Below are 12369 nucleotides of genomic sequence, written 5' to 3'. Positions count from 1 at the left end.
CAAAAGGAAAGTCATGTCAGTGGGAAAGGTACTAAGCTGGTGGTTAGGAGAACTGAGTCCTGTCCTCGGTGTAAAGTTAACTAGTTGTGGGGAAAAGACAGCATTGCTTTTGGAACTGAGTGTGGCATTGTACAGTGTGCAATCAGTGATCTCTCTTTTCAGAAATGACCAGCTACACCGTCATGAGCCCTGGTTACCCTAGAAGGTCCTGTTCACTCCCCAGCCCACACCACTAGCAATTACCACTATGTGGCCAAGGGAGCCTGAACCAGAAAGCAGAAACTCTTGTTCAGCTCCTGGCTCTGGGATTTACTACCTTCCGCAGGCCATTTACCTTCTCTCCCATTTCCTCATTAAATGACAGGGAATCTGGAACAGAACTGTAGATCTTGGCCTTTCCAGATTGCAGGCTCCTTTGAAAAATGTGATGCACACTATGAACCCTCTCCCCAGAGAAATGCACAAACACCTTAAGTGTTTTGCATGCTTTCAGGAGGCCCATTTAACCATCTAAGGCCTTTGAACTTGGTTTGTTTATTCACTTGTTTCTCCTCTTTCTTTTTTTGAGACAGAGTCTCACTCTGTCACCAGGCTGGAGTGCAGTGGCGCTATCTCGGCTTACTGTAACCTCCACCTCCTGGGTTCAAGCAATTCTGCCTCAGCCTCCTGAGTAGCTGGGATTACAGGCACATGCCACCATGCCCAGTTAATTTCCGTATTTTTAGTAGAGACGGGGTTTCACCATGTTGGCCAGGATGGTCTCCATCTCTTGACCTTGTGATCCACCTGCCTCGGGCAGTGTGTTTCCAAAGTGCTGGTATTGCAGGCGTGCGCCACCGTGCCCAGCCTTATTCATTTGTTTGTTTGTTTGTTACACTGTCACCCAGGCTGGAGGGCAGTGGTGCAATCATAGTTCACTGCAGCCTCGACTCCTAGGCTCGAGACAACCACTTTCCTCAGCCTCCCAAGTAACTTGGAATATGGGCACATGCCACCACACCCAGCTAATTTTCTGTATTGATTTTTTTAAAGACAGCGTCTTGCCATGTTGTCCAGGCTTGTCTCCAACTACTGGACCCAAGCAATACTCCCATCTCAGCCTCCCAACATGCTAGGCTAACAGGCATAAGCCACCACATATGGCCTTGAACTTGGTACTGACTCATAAACCCCAAGTTAATTTCCGTTGAACTAGACAACCTCTAAGGCATTTCCAGCTCTGGGATCCTGAATACCAATTATCCCCAAGTCTACCTATGGCATAAAGGAATTTCAGCATTTTGTGCAACCTGAGAGATCAACTCTGTCCTTTCCTTTTGCACATAAAGAAACTGAGGGCCAGAGAGCCTGAACTGGTCGTCTGTGATCACAGAGCCTACAGTGCTGGGACCAGAGCCTCCAATGTCCAGTGTAGGTTGCATGGCACTCTGAGGTGGGTGCTGCAGAGCACTGGCCACGCCTGACAACTGTAGGCTCATGAAGATACGGCTCCTCCCCTGGCAGCTCTCTACTTGCCAGGCCCTCGTGGCTGTGACTTCCTGACTTCAGAGAGCTGGTCAGACATTGTCCTGGAGTTCCCCACATTGCAATAAGACACCGGATGCCACCTTGAGACATTTTGGTTGCAGTACCACCCAGCGCTAGGTGTCAATGAGCAGAGCATGAAACCAGGGCATGGCTGGCGAGAAAACTGTTATATGCCAAACATGGTTTCATTTCAAAAGGCAGATGGAGGCAGTGCTCATGTGTGGTGCCTTAATGGCACCATCGGAATTCCAATGATGCCAGCCAATCCGGGGTAAGAATATGCGCATCATCTCTTATCAGCGAGATCTGTCGCTTGAGAAAATAACAGAAAGTTCGGTTATGCCTGCCTCACCTGAAACCTCGGCTTTTTGATAACTACACTCCGGAGTTGTGTCATATTCCATAAATCACACACAGAGAGGAAGGCTTGAAGCATTTTCTCAAGTGTGTATAAAATTTGGAGGTTTTTTCTTTTTCTTTTTTGCCAGTCTCGACGAGCAGTGGGTGTCTGGGTGGGTGGATTGAGTGACACGTTAGTGAGAAAGTTTCCTCCCCTTGAAGAGCGCCTCCAAAAAGGAGTCAGAGAGATATCATTTGGGAAAGTGACAGGCAGATCACGTAGCTCCAGCGCTGAGGAAAAAGGGTTTAAATCTGTCAGAATCCTGAATTCAGAACAGCGCTGGTATCAAGAAGGGAGTGAACCGAGCCCCACTAACCTCTGTCAGTGCCGGTTTTTTATTTCACGCAAACCCCTGGAGGAGCATCTCAGATCACTCCTTCCTCTCTTTCAACATCCTGCAGCTAAAAGCGAGACCCCAGCAGCTCCACGGCAAGAGGGGCGTCCTTCACCTTCCATTTGTTCCCGAGGAAGTCTCCCCCCTTCCTCGCCCTCCCTGCACTGGCTGCAAAGGTCTCCCAATTACCTCCTCTACCTGCCACATGAGAAAGTAAAGTACGTGAGTTGCCAGAAATTCAGAGAGTCTGAGGACATGCCACGGTGGCACAGCCATGACATGAGAACAGATGGAAAACTTCTCAGGAACAAAATGTGCACACAAAAAAATGGATTCTGGCTTTGAAGTGGATATTCACGGTGCAGCTTTCAAGTCTTCTGAAAAGCCCAAACTCAAATCTGACCTACTTAGGCAGTGTTCTTATTTATGTCTCAGACGAAGGAGCTGTATATTTAGCAAATGAGAACTTTTCATCCCCCATGCCCATTTCTTCATGTTTATAGAGCAGAGCAAATTTCGCTTTTTAATTTCTCCCCAGATTGTCTCCATGAACGTGGGGATCTACGCTCAGCACTGGTAAAAACCCTAGGTTCCAGGAATTCCGCCTAAACGCATTCACATCTTCACTGAGTGTGTGGGTTAATACCATTTAAAAGAATAAGAATGAGACTACAGTTGATCCATGTTTGTCGTCTTAGTTGGCAAACCAGCTGCCTGGCCTATTATTAATGCTGCCGTTCAGATTTACTGATATTCCGACAGGCAAACAGTGTAAATTTCTGCTACAGAACCTACGTGAGCAGAGCAAAGCGAAGCACAGAATTGAGGCTATTATCTAGCTGTCTCAAGCCAAAATAGACATTAGTTTCAATTATCTGGATTTCCAGGAGAAAGCCTTTTAACCTTCATTATCAGGATAATTACTTCAACTCTCACCCTTTGTACATGCAATCAAAACCATAAAGTTTTAATCCCTGTAGGAAACAGTCACCTCAAATTTGTTTTACTATACACATGCAAAGAGCACACCTTCTAAAGAGAATGCGCATTCTTGTAGCTTTGTTAAAGGCATCCTCCAAAGAGGAACTGCTCTTTAGCAAAGCAGTTGACACAGGATGTCCCATCACTCAGCAGTGAGTCAGACCCTTTTGGATTTTGTCAGAAACAGAGAAAGCCAACTTTAGGAATCCAGGGCCCAATATTTGCATGGACACTAAAACATATTATTTTTCTTCCTGATAAACGTGTTAATCCTACCCCTTCTTCTTTTTTTAATGTTTCAAGTTTTTTATAGAGATGGGTTCTCTCACTATGTTGCCCAGGCTGGTCTCGAACTCCTGACCTCAAGCGATCCTCCCAGCTCAACTCTCCAAAGTGCTGGGAAATACAGATGTGAACCACCTTGCCCAGCCCCACCCACCTCTTACTGAATAGGGAAGGGTTGGATGAATAGCAGCTGAGAATAAAAAAATAACGTATGCAGTCTTATAGGATGTACTCTTTCAATTCTCAAAACGAGTTTATGTCCAGTGTTTAATAGTACATTTTTATCAGTCCAGTTCTCATCTTTTCAATTCACCAAATGTGCATTGCAGCCCCAGGGTATGGTCCTGGCTGTGTCTCCCAGCACCTGCATCCTCCTGAGCTGCAGCCACCAGAGCCAGAGTCTCCTGTACATGGTAATATGGCATCATCATCATTGCCATCACCCTCACCACAAGGACCCTGAGCAGTGATCTCACCTGAAAGTGTGACTTCAGTGTACACACCTTCCTCTCCCCTCACTCCTCGCCCTGGACCACATCCCCTTCCTAAGAAGTTGCTCTGGCCTGAACAAAAAGCCCTCCTCCCTCCTCTCAGGAAAAGACGAGCTTCATTTCTAGGTAACACTCCTGAGTCTCTGCCTGCAAAGTTGGCATCCTGTACTCAGCCTATTTCGCCCAGCACAGTTAGATGAAAATAAATGCGGGCATCAGAGTATTTCTCTTACCCCCAGCTGGCTCCCAGGTCATGCCGTGTCAGAGCTGGCACCCTGATCTTGGAGTTCCTGACCTCCAGACTGAAAGAAATCAATTTCTGTTGTGTAAGCCACTCATCTATGGGATTCTGCTATGGCAGCCGGAGTAGACTACAGAAAACATCCTCTGAGTCGCTGCATCCACCTTGCCTCTTCTGAGCCCCATGTTCCTCTTTTCCCAGTTATTGCCCCATCTGAATATCTGGACTTGCTCTGAACTCGACGATTGACCAGGAACCTACTATGTGCTTGATGTTTGGGGGCTAATTCTTGTAAGACCCTGTGCCCTCCAGTTAAAACAACTGATATCGGCCTCCCTGTGAGATGCCTGCGGTCCTGCTAACATCAGCTGTGACTCTGGGTTCAGAGAGCAAAGTAAATGAAATACAGCTATGTTGGCTTCTGCCCCATTAGGAAAGGGAAAAATCAATGTTTGCCAAATGTGGAAGGACAAAATCAATAACGAAAGAAATTTTATTTTCAACCTTCTAAGGGAGTATTACAAAGAAGAGAGAGTGAAAAATATTATTATTTATTGATGTATATAGCACCTTCTGAAAGCCTCAAAGTGTTTTATAGAATTACAAAGTGCCTTAGTCCTTTTCTGTGTAGAGATCGCTTTGTTCTGCTCCTGCGAAGCCCTCGCTAGAGGGGAGTGCAGGAAGCACTAGGGCAACATGATGCCACAGCGACAGGGGATTACTTCCAGTTGGCACCCTATTTATTTAGGGAAAAAAACACCAGAAAGGAATAATTAGTAGTGCAGTGAGGTCAGCACACCCTAGTCTTGCCGAAAGTTCCTAAGACGCCTCCTCTTTTGATGTTTAGATGGCATCATAATATATGTTGTTTGGCGGAAAGAGAAAAACCTCTCTTGACCCTTCTCCAACGTTCCTTCACTGGAACAAGCAGCACATTTGGGGAGAATCAGCCACCTGCTGCCAACATCTTAATGCAGTTCCTGGCAGAGGAGTTTTGATAGATGGATTCAAAGTCATGAGTGTAAATGACTGAACAAAACTTTTGAGGGGATGAAACGCCAAAGGAACAAGGCTCCTACAAGCAGGGCCTTCCGAGGTTGGCAGCTGTCTGAAGAATTCACAAAGGGAATAGTCAGAATGAAATCCTATAAGGGCAGAGTGATTTCCACTTTTCAAGCTCCTCTCACCTGTTTTTTTCTCATTTGAACTTTGTAATGATCCATTGAGAAAGAGAGGGCAGGAGTCATTCACCCCATTTTACAGAGGCTCATAGACTATAGGTGACTTGCCCCTGAATATTCATTCAGCTGTTTACTAGCAGAGCTAAGAATGAAACCTGGTCTCCAAGATTCTCAGAGCCAAAAAGATGAGAGATCAAGTAGCTCAACTCTTTACCCCAAAGAAGAATCCCTTCCACAGCACTCTTGAGATCAGCAAATCTGGGAATGCTGAATTCATCACTTCGCAAAAATGGCATTCGCTTTTTAAATTATTATTTGATTTTTTAAAATTAAAATATAAAAATCAGCCCAGCGCTGTGGCTCACACCTGTAATCGCAGCACTTTGGGAGGCTGATGCAAGTGAATCATAAGGTCAAGAGATCGAGACCATCCCGGCCAACGTGGTGAAACTCAGTCTCTACTAAAAGTACAAAAACTAGCTGGGCATGGTGGTGCTCACCTGTAGTCCCAGCTACCTGGGAGGCTGAGGCAGGAGAATCTCTTGAACCCGGAAGGCAGAGGTAGCAGTGAGCCAAGATCACACCACTGCACTCCAGCCTGGAGACAGAGCAAGACTCTACCAGAAAAACACACACACACACACACACACACACACACACACACACACACACAAACACATGTAAATCTACCTCCACACGCTGTCCTCTGATTTCTCCTAATTTTGCCATCCAGTCTTATCCAATCTGTCTCACTTCCATGTAACGACCCTGAAGAGGAGGAAGGCTGTTAGATGTGCACCACTGTCCACCACTCTAATAAACATCTCCAGCTCCCTCAAGCACTGTTCCTATATTGCGGTTTCCTGATACTTCCCTCTCCTACCCTGGACAATTTCAATTTGTCTATTACATATTAAAATACTATGCTAAGAACTCAACAAAAATTCCAAATATCATCTGACATCATGAGACAGTAAGACGATTTCCTCTGGTTTGCAGGATACTGCAAGACATACTTTGAGGGGAATCTTTATTCACACTGTTGACTTCAAGTGATGAACTCAAAATCCAGGGACTTTTCATGGGAACTGCCAAATTTTCCAACCACCAACACCCCATCCTGTGTCTTTGCAGTCAATCTCTAAACCTCAGTGGAGGACATTAAGTTTAGAAGTATTGAACTCTCTCTTATTCATGCCCACTAGTTCAGCCTGTTGAGCTCTTGCAACTGCTGATTCTGTCATCTAGCACACGGTCCCGTGTAGATTTGTGAATCAGCCCTCCTACAACTTTCTTCAAATTAGTAACAAATCAATTCAATGAAAGAGAGCTTAGAATTGAGCTCTATGAGAGGCATTGGTAAGTTTTTTATTGGTTGGCATTAGCTCATGAATCCACACGCTGGTTATCCAGCTAGCAATTAACTTACCCAACTAGTGCTCAGCGCACGTATTTCTTGGTAGGTACTGCTCTAGGGTCAGTCACAGATAATAGCTACTTTAAGAATAAGAGGGATGAAGTATGTAAAATCTCTCTGAATTCACTGTTGCTACTCCCTTTGCTTTCTGTCCCTGGCTCCACTGCCACTCCAGCTTCTCCCCAAGCCCGATGTCCCCACTTCTGTTCCTGTAATCACCTTTCCTTGGAGTTTTGATGTTCCTGTGTCCCCGTCCCAATGAACCACCTTGCCCAGTGTAGACTTCAGTGCCTACTTGAAAGCTCTCCCTCGAAACCAGGTGGCCTTACTCCATCACCCCCTTTGTCTCTTATGATGTCCCTTATTCCTGCAGCTCACACAGCTTCATCTCGTCTACACAAACATTATAATAAACTAAGTCAAAATCTCTGATAAAATCCAAATATAGCATACAGTACCATTCAGTTATCTATCAAGTTTGGTTGCCTTATCAGGAAAACAAAATGTTCACCTCTATATGGATTGCTGGACCACAGTTAGTGTGTGTAAAGTCCACCTCCATGTGAGCTTAGCTCCCCTTCTCCTGGAAGCTACCACTCTCCTTCACATGCCATCTACATGGTTTCATGTAGCACAATGTGACCCCATGCTCAGGCTCGGTCGATTGGTCCAGGTGACCACCTGCCCCAGACTGAGCCAATTACATTTCTTCTATGGAAACTAACCCAGAAACTGAAGCAAAGAAGCTAACTTCTCCTGGGTTACTGGACTCAAGATGTGGTGCTTGGAGACCACTGGCTGCCATGTTTACTGTCCCGTGGACCAGGAAGAAGCCCCCTGCCCATGAATGGAGAGAAGGCGGCAGACATGGAAGGGTTGGGAGGCATAGAGACACCCGACCATGCAAATCCTAAAAACTCAGAGCTATTTACTGTTTTGTTTTTTTTCTGAGATGAACTATGTTCTCCTTAGATCTGAAGAGACCCCCAACATTTTTAAAAACAAACTCCTTTTTATTTTAGTAGTTTTAGTTGAGTTTCTGTAATTTGCCACCAAAGAGTCCTAAGGGATATAGTGACAAGCACGACTCTCACCCCCAGCGCCACCCTGCTTCTCCAGGCTTTCTGGACGGTACCAGTGAGTCCTGCAAACATAGTCAGCCCCAAAGAGTTCTGGGCCTGGAGGAACAGAAAGATTAGTGAATAAATGTATCTCACTTCATCCGCTCTGGGCCATTGATAACAACAGATAAACAAAGCTTTAGGGTCTTTCATATCCGTGAGCAGTACAATCCCTTTTTATTATGCTGTTTATTTCAGTCTACTTTCTTTTCCTTTTTCTTTCTTGATGGCCTCCTATTTCCAGCACAGGAAATTCCCTCTACCAGGCCACAGTCCAAATCACGGACTATTATGGGCCACAGGGAGAGAAAGCCTGGCGAGACACAGGCAGCTGAGAGTATCTGCTTATTTTGGTGACTTCAGTTGAACAGTGAAGGGAATTTCCAGTTGAATAGCCCTTCTGAGCACAGTGCAAATGTTTCACGAGTCTCCTATTCACAGCCCAGGCAGGTCCCCTGGTAAATATCTGAGACAGTCCCTTTTCTTTTTTTTTTTTATTATACTTTTTGGTTAAAACCAAACAGCTTCTATGAGGGAGAAAAATAAAATAAAAATGAATGAACTCTGCACAGTCCTAAATTCAGTCAACTTTACAGATGCAGACACAACAGCTAAATATAGAAAGGCTCCATCCATCCAACACCAACCAAGTGTGTCCAGAATCTGCCCTTGGAATCTCCTCATCACGTGGGAGTCACCAGCCCTCCAGTTCAGAAGGAAGAAACTCACCCTCAAGCCCAATCTGTGCATCACTAGGCAAAATGAACACGACGACCGTCAGACTCAGGGGCCACAACAATGTCCCTACAATGTTCTTGAGAATATGCGAGAAAAGAAAACCACAGGGCTTAGGTTCTAAGTAACTAGAACAAATACATAAGTTCCTTAGGGTCATGGTCCCTGTTTGGTTTACTATTTTTCAGCTCTAATAGCTCCTAAAATTGGGAGCAGGTAAATAATTTGCAGAGCCCACTGCAGAATAAAAATGCAGCACTCCTTGCTCAAAAATTAAGAATTTCAAGACAATGACAGCAGCGCGTATAAACAAAGTGTGGGGCCCTGAACGACTGCATAGGTTGCATATCCACAAAGCCAGCCTTGTCCACAATACCTTGGCCATGCTTTGTGTAGAATAAATGCTTATTAATGAATCAATGAATCAAATGACCAGGACCAGAAGCAGAAGGGAACCAAGGGGAAAGAGGATGCTCCCCTTTAAAGCAAGCAACTCATTTGTATCTCCTGTGGGCTTTTGCTTGGAATCCTTTTAAGAAAGGTTTCCAGTGTTACATAAAGTTTGAAAAATGCTGTACCATGAAAGCATTTTTTGGTAGAATTTAGAGCACAGTGTCACTCATAACTAGATTCTTACTAAATCAAATCAGGTATGGATTGAACAGACGAAGCCATCAAGACAGAGCATCATAGAAAATACACAATCCAACATGAGGAATTTAAATCTCTTTTAGAGCATGCTGCTCACTTATAAATAATCCGTGAGTTCATGGTTTGCTCTGCCCACTACCCTGCGCTAAACATCTTACCAATGCGATTTCATGCCACTTCTCCAATTTGTTCCTTTAAATTCTTATTTCTACCCAAGGCCTCAGTCCACATTATTAGCACGTCGTATCAAAGTACCTGTCTGTAGGACTGTTGCAACCAAGCGTTCAGTCCTTCGAGAAGCTGCATGTTGCAGTAACCTTGGTTTGCTCTTTAAAAGCAAAGGATGGGGATGCTGACCAAGCATTTTCCAAGAAATGAGTGTAAATTGCAGGAAACAGTGTATAAATTAAAGGAACTGCCTCATATAATTAGCCACACAGGAAATGTAACAGGTCTGAAAAACAAAGTGTAATTTATGAGGAAATATCAATTGGAATAATGTAAATAATGGAGTTTTCACTGTGGTTTCTAGTTACTTATGAAACTAAGGTAGTAATGAGGCAAGGAAGTGCTTATCGAAATCTAGAAAGATTCTCTAAAGATTCTGACTCAGAATGCCACCCCACCTTCGGGAAAGATCCTTAACGAACGGTATGATTTTGGTAAGATCCATAATGGGCTCAGGTGCGTCTCCTCACTCCTCACATTGTACTAACCAGGCTTAAGAAACATAGCCTAGCTCTTAGCCAGGATTCTCAGGGGAAAACTCTGTGCTATGATTTCATTTGACACTTATTTCCCGCTCACCTTGGCCTCATCCACACTTCTCACTGTTTCCCTCTGACGTGGTCAGATATTGGCAGCATTTACTTGTTTAATATCATACATATAAATAAGAACCATTATTGGTGTTCTTGTATGCCTCTCTGCATGTTAATTTCACCAACTTCCTCCTCAGCCTCACCTTTTCTGTCTTACCAAGCAGTTAGGTTCTCGACACACACAAAATACGTATATATTTTATAAGCCCAGGGGCTGACTACATAAATGGAAACAGAATACAAGCCTCTCAGCCATGATGAGCTGCGTCAGCTCTAACCGGAGCTCAGACTCAGACACAGATCCTTTTTAATTAAAGAAAAACAACTTGTATTTGTTCGCGTATATCTTATTTTACTATAAAAACCTGATGGTTACTTACCCTGAGACCTTAACTCTCCCCTAGCGTATTGCAAAAGCGTTGACTGGAGTAACTCAGAAAAATAACGGCGGTGAAGGCAAACGCCCTCAGCATGAGTGCTGCCTGAGTTCGCTAGGCCGAGGTCACTGACGACACAAACTGAGAAAACTACGAACAGAGCAGGAAACAAGAACTATGCTTTGAATCTCTGTTTCTGTTCCATGGCCATTTCTCAAATAGGAGACCTGCCACCCATCCAGCAGCAGCCACAGACTGATCCTTCTCTTCTCTTTCTCTTCTTGTCTCCTGTGATGGGTCCTGCGGTCTGTGCACTCCACACACAGTCGGCCAGCACACAAGAGCCCTCTCCGGCTTGGCACCCTCCACCGCCCCACCCACTCTCTTCTCTAGAGGCAGAGGCCACAGAGCTGCTCTCCCTTCTCCTGCGTGGAGAATGCCCCCCTTCCCCACCCTTCCCCTGCCCACACTGGGTGGCTTAAGAGGTCAGGAATATGATGCTGCCTCCCCAAAACACTCCAAGTCTACGCCCCAAATGAGCACTTTTTCATACTGAACAACTCCTAAGAAGAGAATGAGAAAGTAGACTCTAGATTGTTTTTTTAATTCCTTGGTCAACAAAGGGTCGAAGGTTAAAAAATTGAGCTCACCAAACTTTTCTGGCCTCATCATCCATGGGTCTTCTCTGATCCTGATAACAAGGGATGATTGGCTTTTTGGTATCCACACTGTTTTAAAGGTAGAGATAGTGACATACATTTCTACACAAAGAAAAAAATATAGCCTCTTCCTTACTCTTACTTCTGGCCATCGCAGAGATTCTTCTTTATAATTACTTGGGCTATTGCTATTATGGCCATCATTTTCACTGTTTACTATTATGGGTATTTAGAGGCTCATAAAAATGTGAGCTTCTTCAACGCTTAGACAGCACGAGAGATAAATCAGAACACTGGCTGACTGGATGAAACCTGACTGGAAGCAGCTGGATTGCTCTCTTGACTAAATATTTACAAAAGGCATGATTATATCACTGAGTGACACTGTGTGAATATAACAATTTATCAATCATCTTGTTTAACGCCAATCCCCGCAGGAAGGGCTGCATTCCCACTTAACAATAAAAAACTACTGTATGCTAATTAATTTCCTTATTTTCACTTAAGGTTATTTCAGACACGTACACCCCTGTGCTTTTATAACAGCGCATTTTACACAGAGACCAAACAAATGTTTTATAGGCCAAAAGGTGGGCGGTGGGTGTCAAGTTCACTATCAATCTCGGCTCACACACAGTCTTTCGGGGTGACAGTCGAGAAGAGTGGACACATGAAGGTGTCGTCTAGGGATCTGGTTACAGAAGATGCTGCTAATTCTGAAGAATTTAAGAAAAATGAAAGGACAGAGGCTGGCAGTAGCCTCGTGAATCTGAATAAAGAAACGTGAGCCAGTGGTGATTTGTCAGACAAGCAGCCATGGTGAGGTAGGTGCATCGTCACCATGCAGAGCACTGCCCAGTAATGAGCTTTAGTGGAAGCAGAGGGATGCACGGTCCCTGTCCTCCAGCACCCGTCAGCCTCATGGGAGCAGCTGGATGGATCCAGGCTGCCTTGCACAATATCACAAATGCAAACCTCTACAAAACCAGTTAGCAGAGGAATTCTGGGAAGATGGCTGTGGTATTAACAGCACAATTTTTCATCTTCCAGAATTGTCATGCAAAACAGAGCAGGTAGATAGCAAAACCAACAAAATACATGGACAACAACTGTAAAAAAACTAAATGACAAGGTTTTGGCCAGGCACA

At 44.6% G+C, this 12369-nt stretch overlaps 1 long non-coding RNA gene across 1 annotated transcript in view; it reads right to left on the bottom strand.

The window, feature by feature from the left end:
• LOC141584238 (uncharacterized) overlaps positions 1 to 10851 on the bottom strand; it is a 671799-nt gene extending 660948 nt beyond the window's left edge. Inside the window, exon 1 of the long non-coding RNA XR_012517148.1 lies at positions 10566 to 10851. This is a non-coding gene — a long non-coding RNA (uncharacterized LOC141584238). The remainder of the gene's footprint in view (positions 1 to 10565) is intronic.
• Between the last annotated feature and the right edge of the window lie 1518 nt (positions 10852 to 12369).

The sequence above is a fragment of the Saimiri boliviensis genome, chromosome 4, assembly GCF_048565385.1.
Source record: "Saimiri boliviensis isolate mSaiBol1 chromosome 4, mSaiBol1.pri, whole genome shotgun sequence".
In the NCBI taxonomy this organism is placed as follows: domain Eukaryota; kingdom Metazoa; phylum Chordata; class Mammalia; order Primates; family Cebidae; genus Saimiri; species Saimiri boliviensis.
The sequence above is the reverse complement of the archived record's forward strand: the minus strand, read 5'-3'. Positions and strand labels throughout refer to the sequence as shown.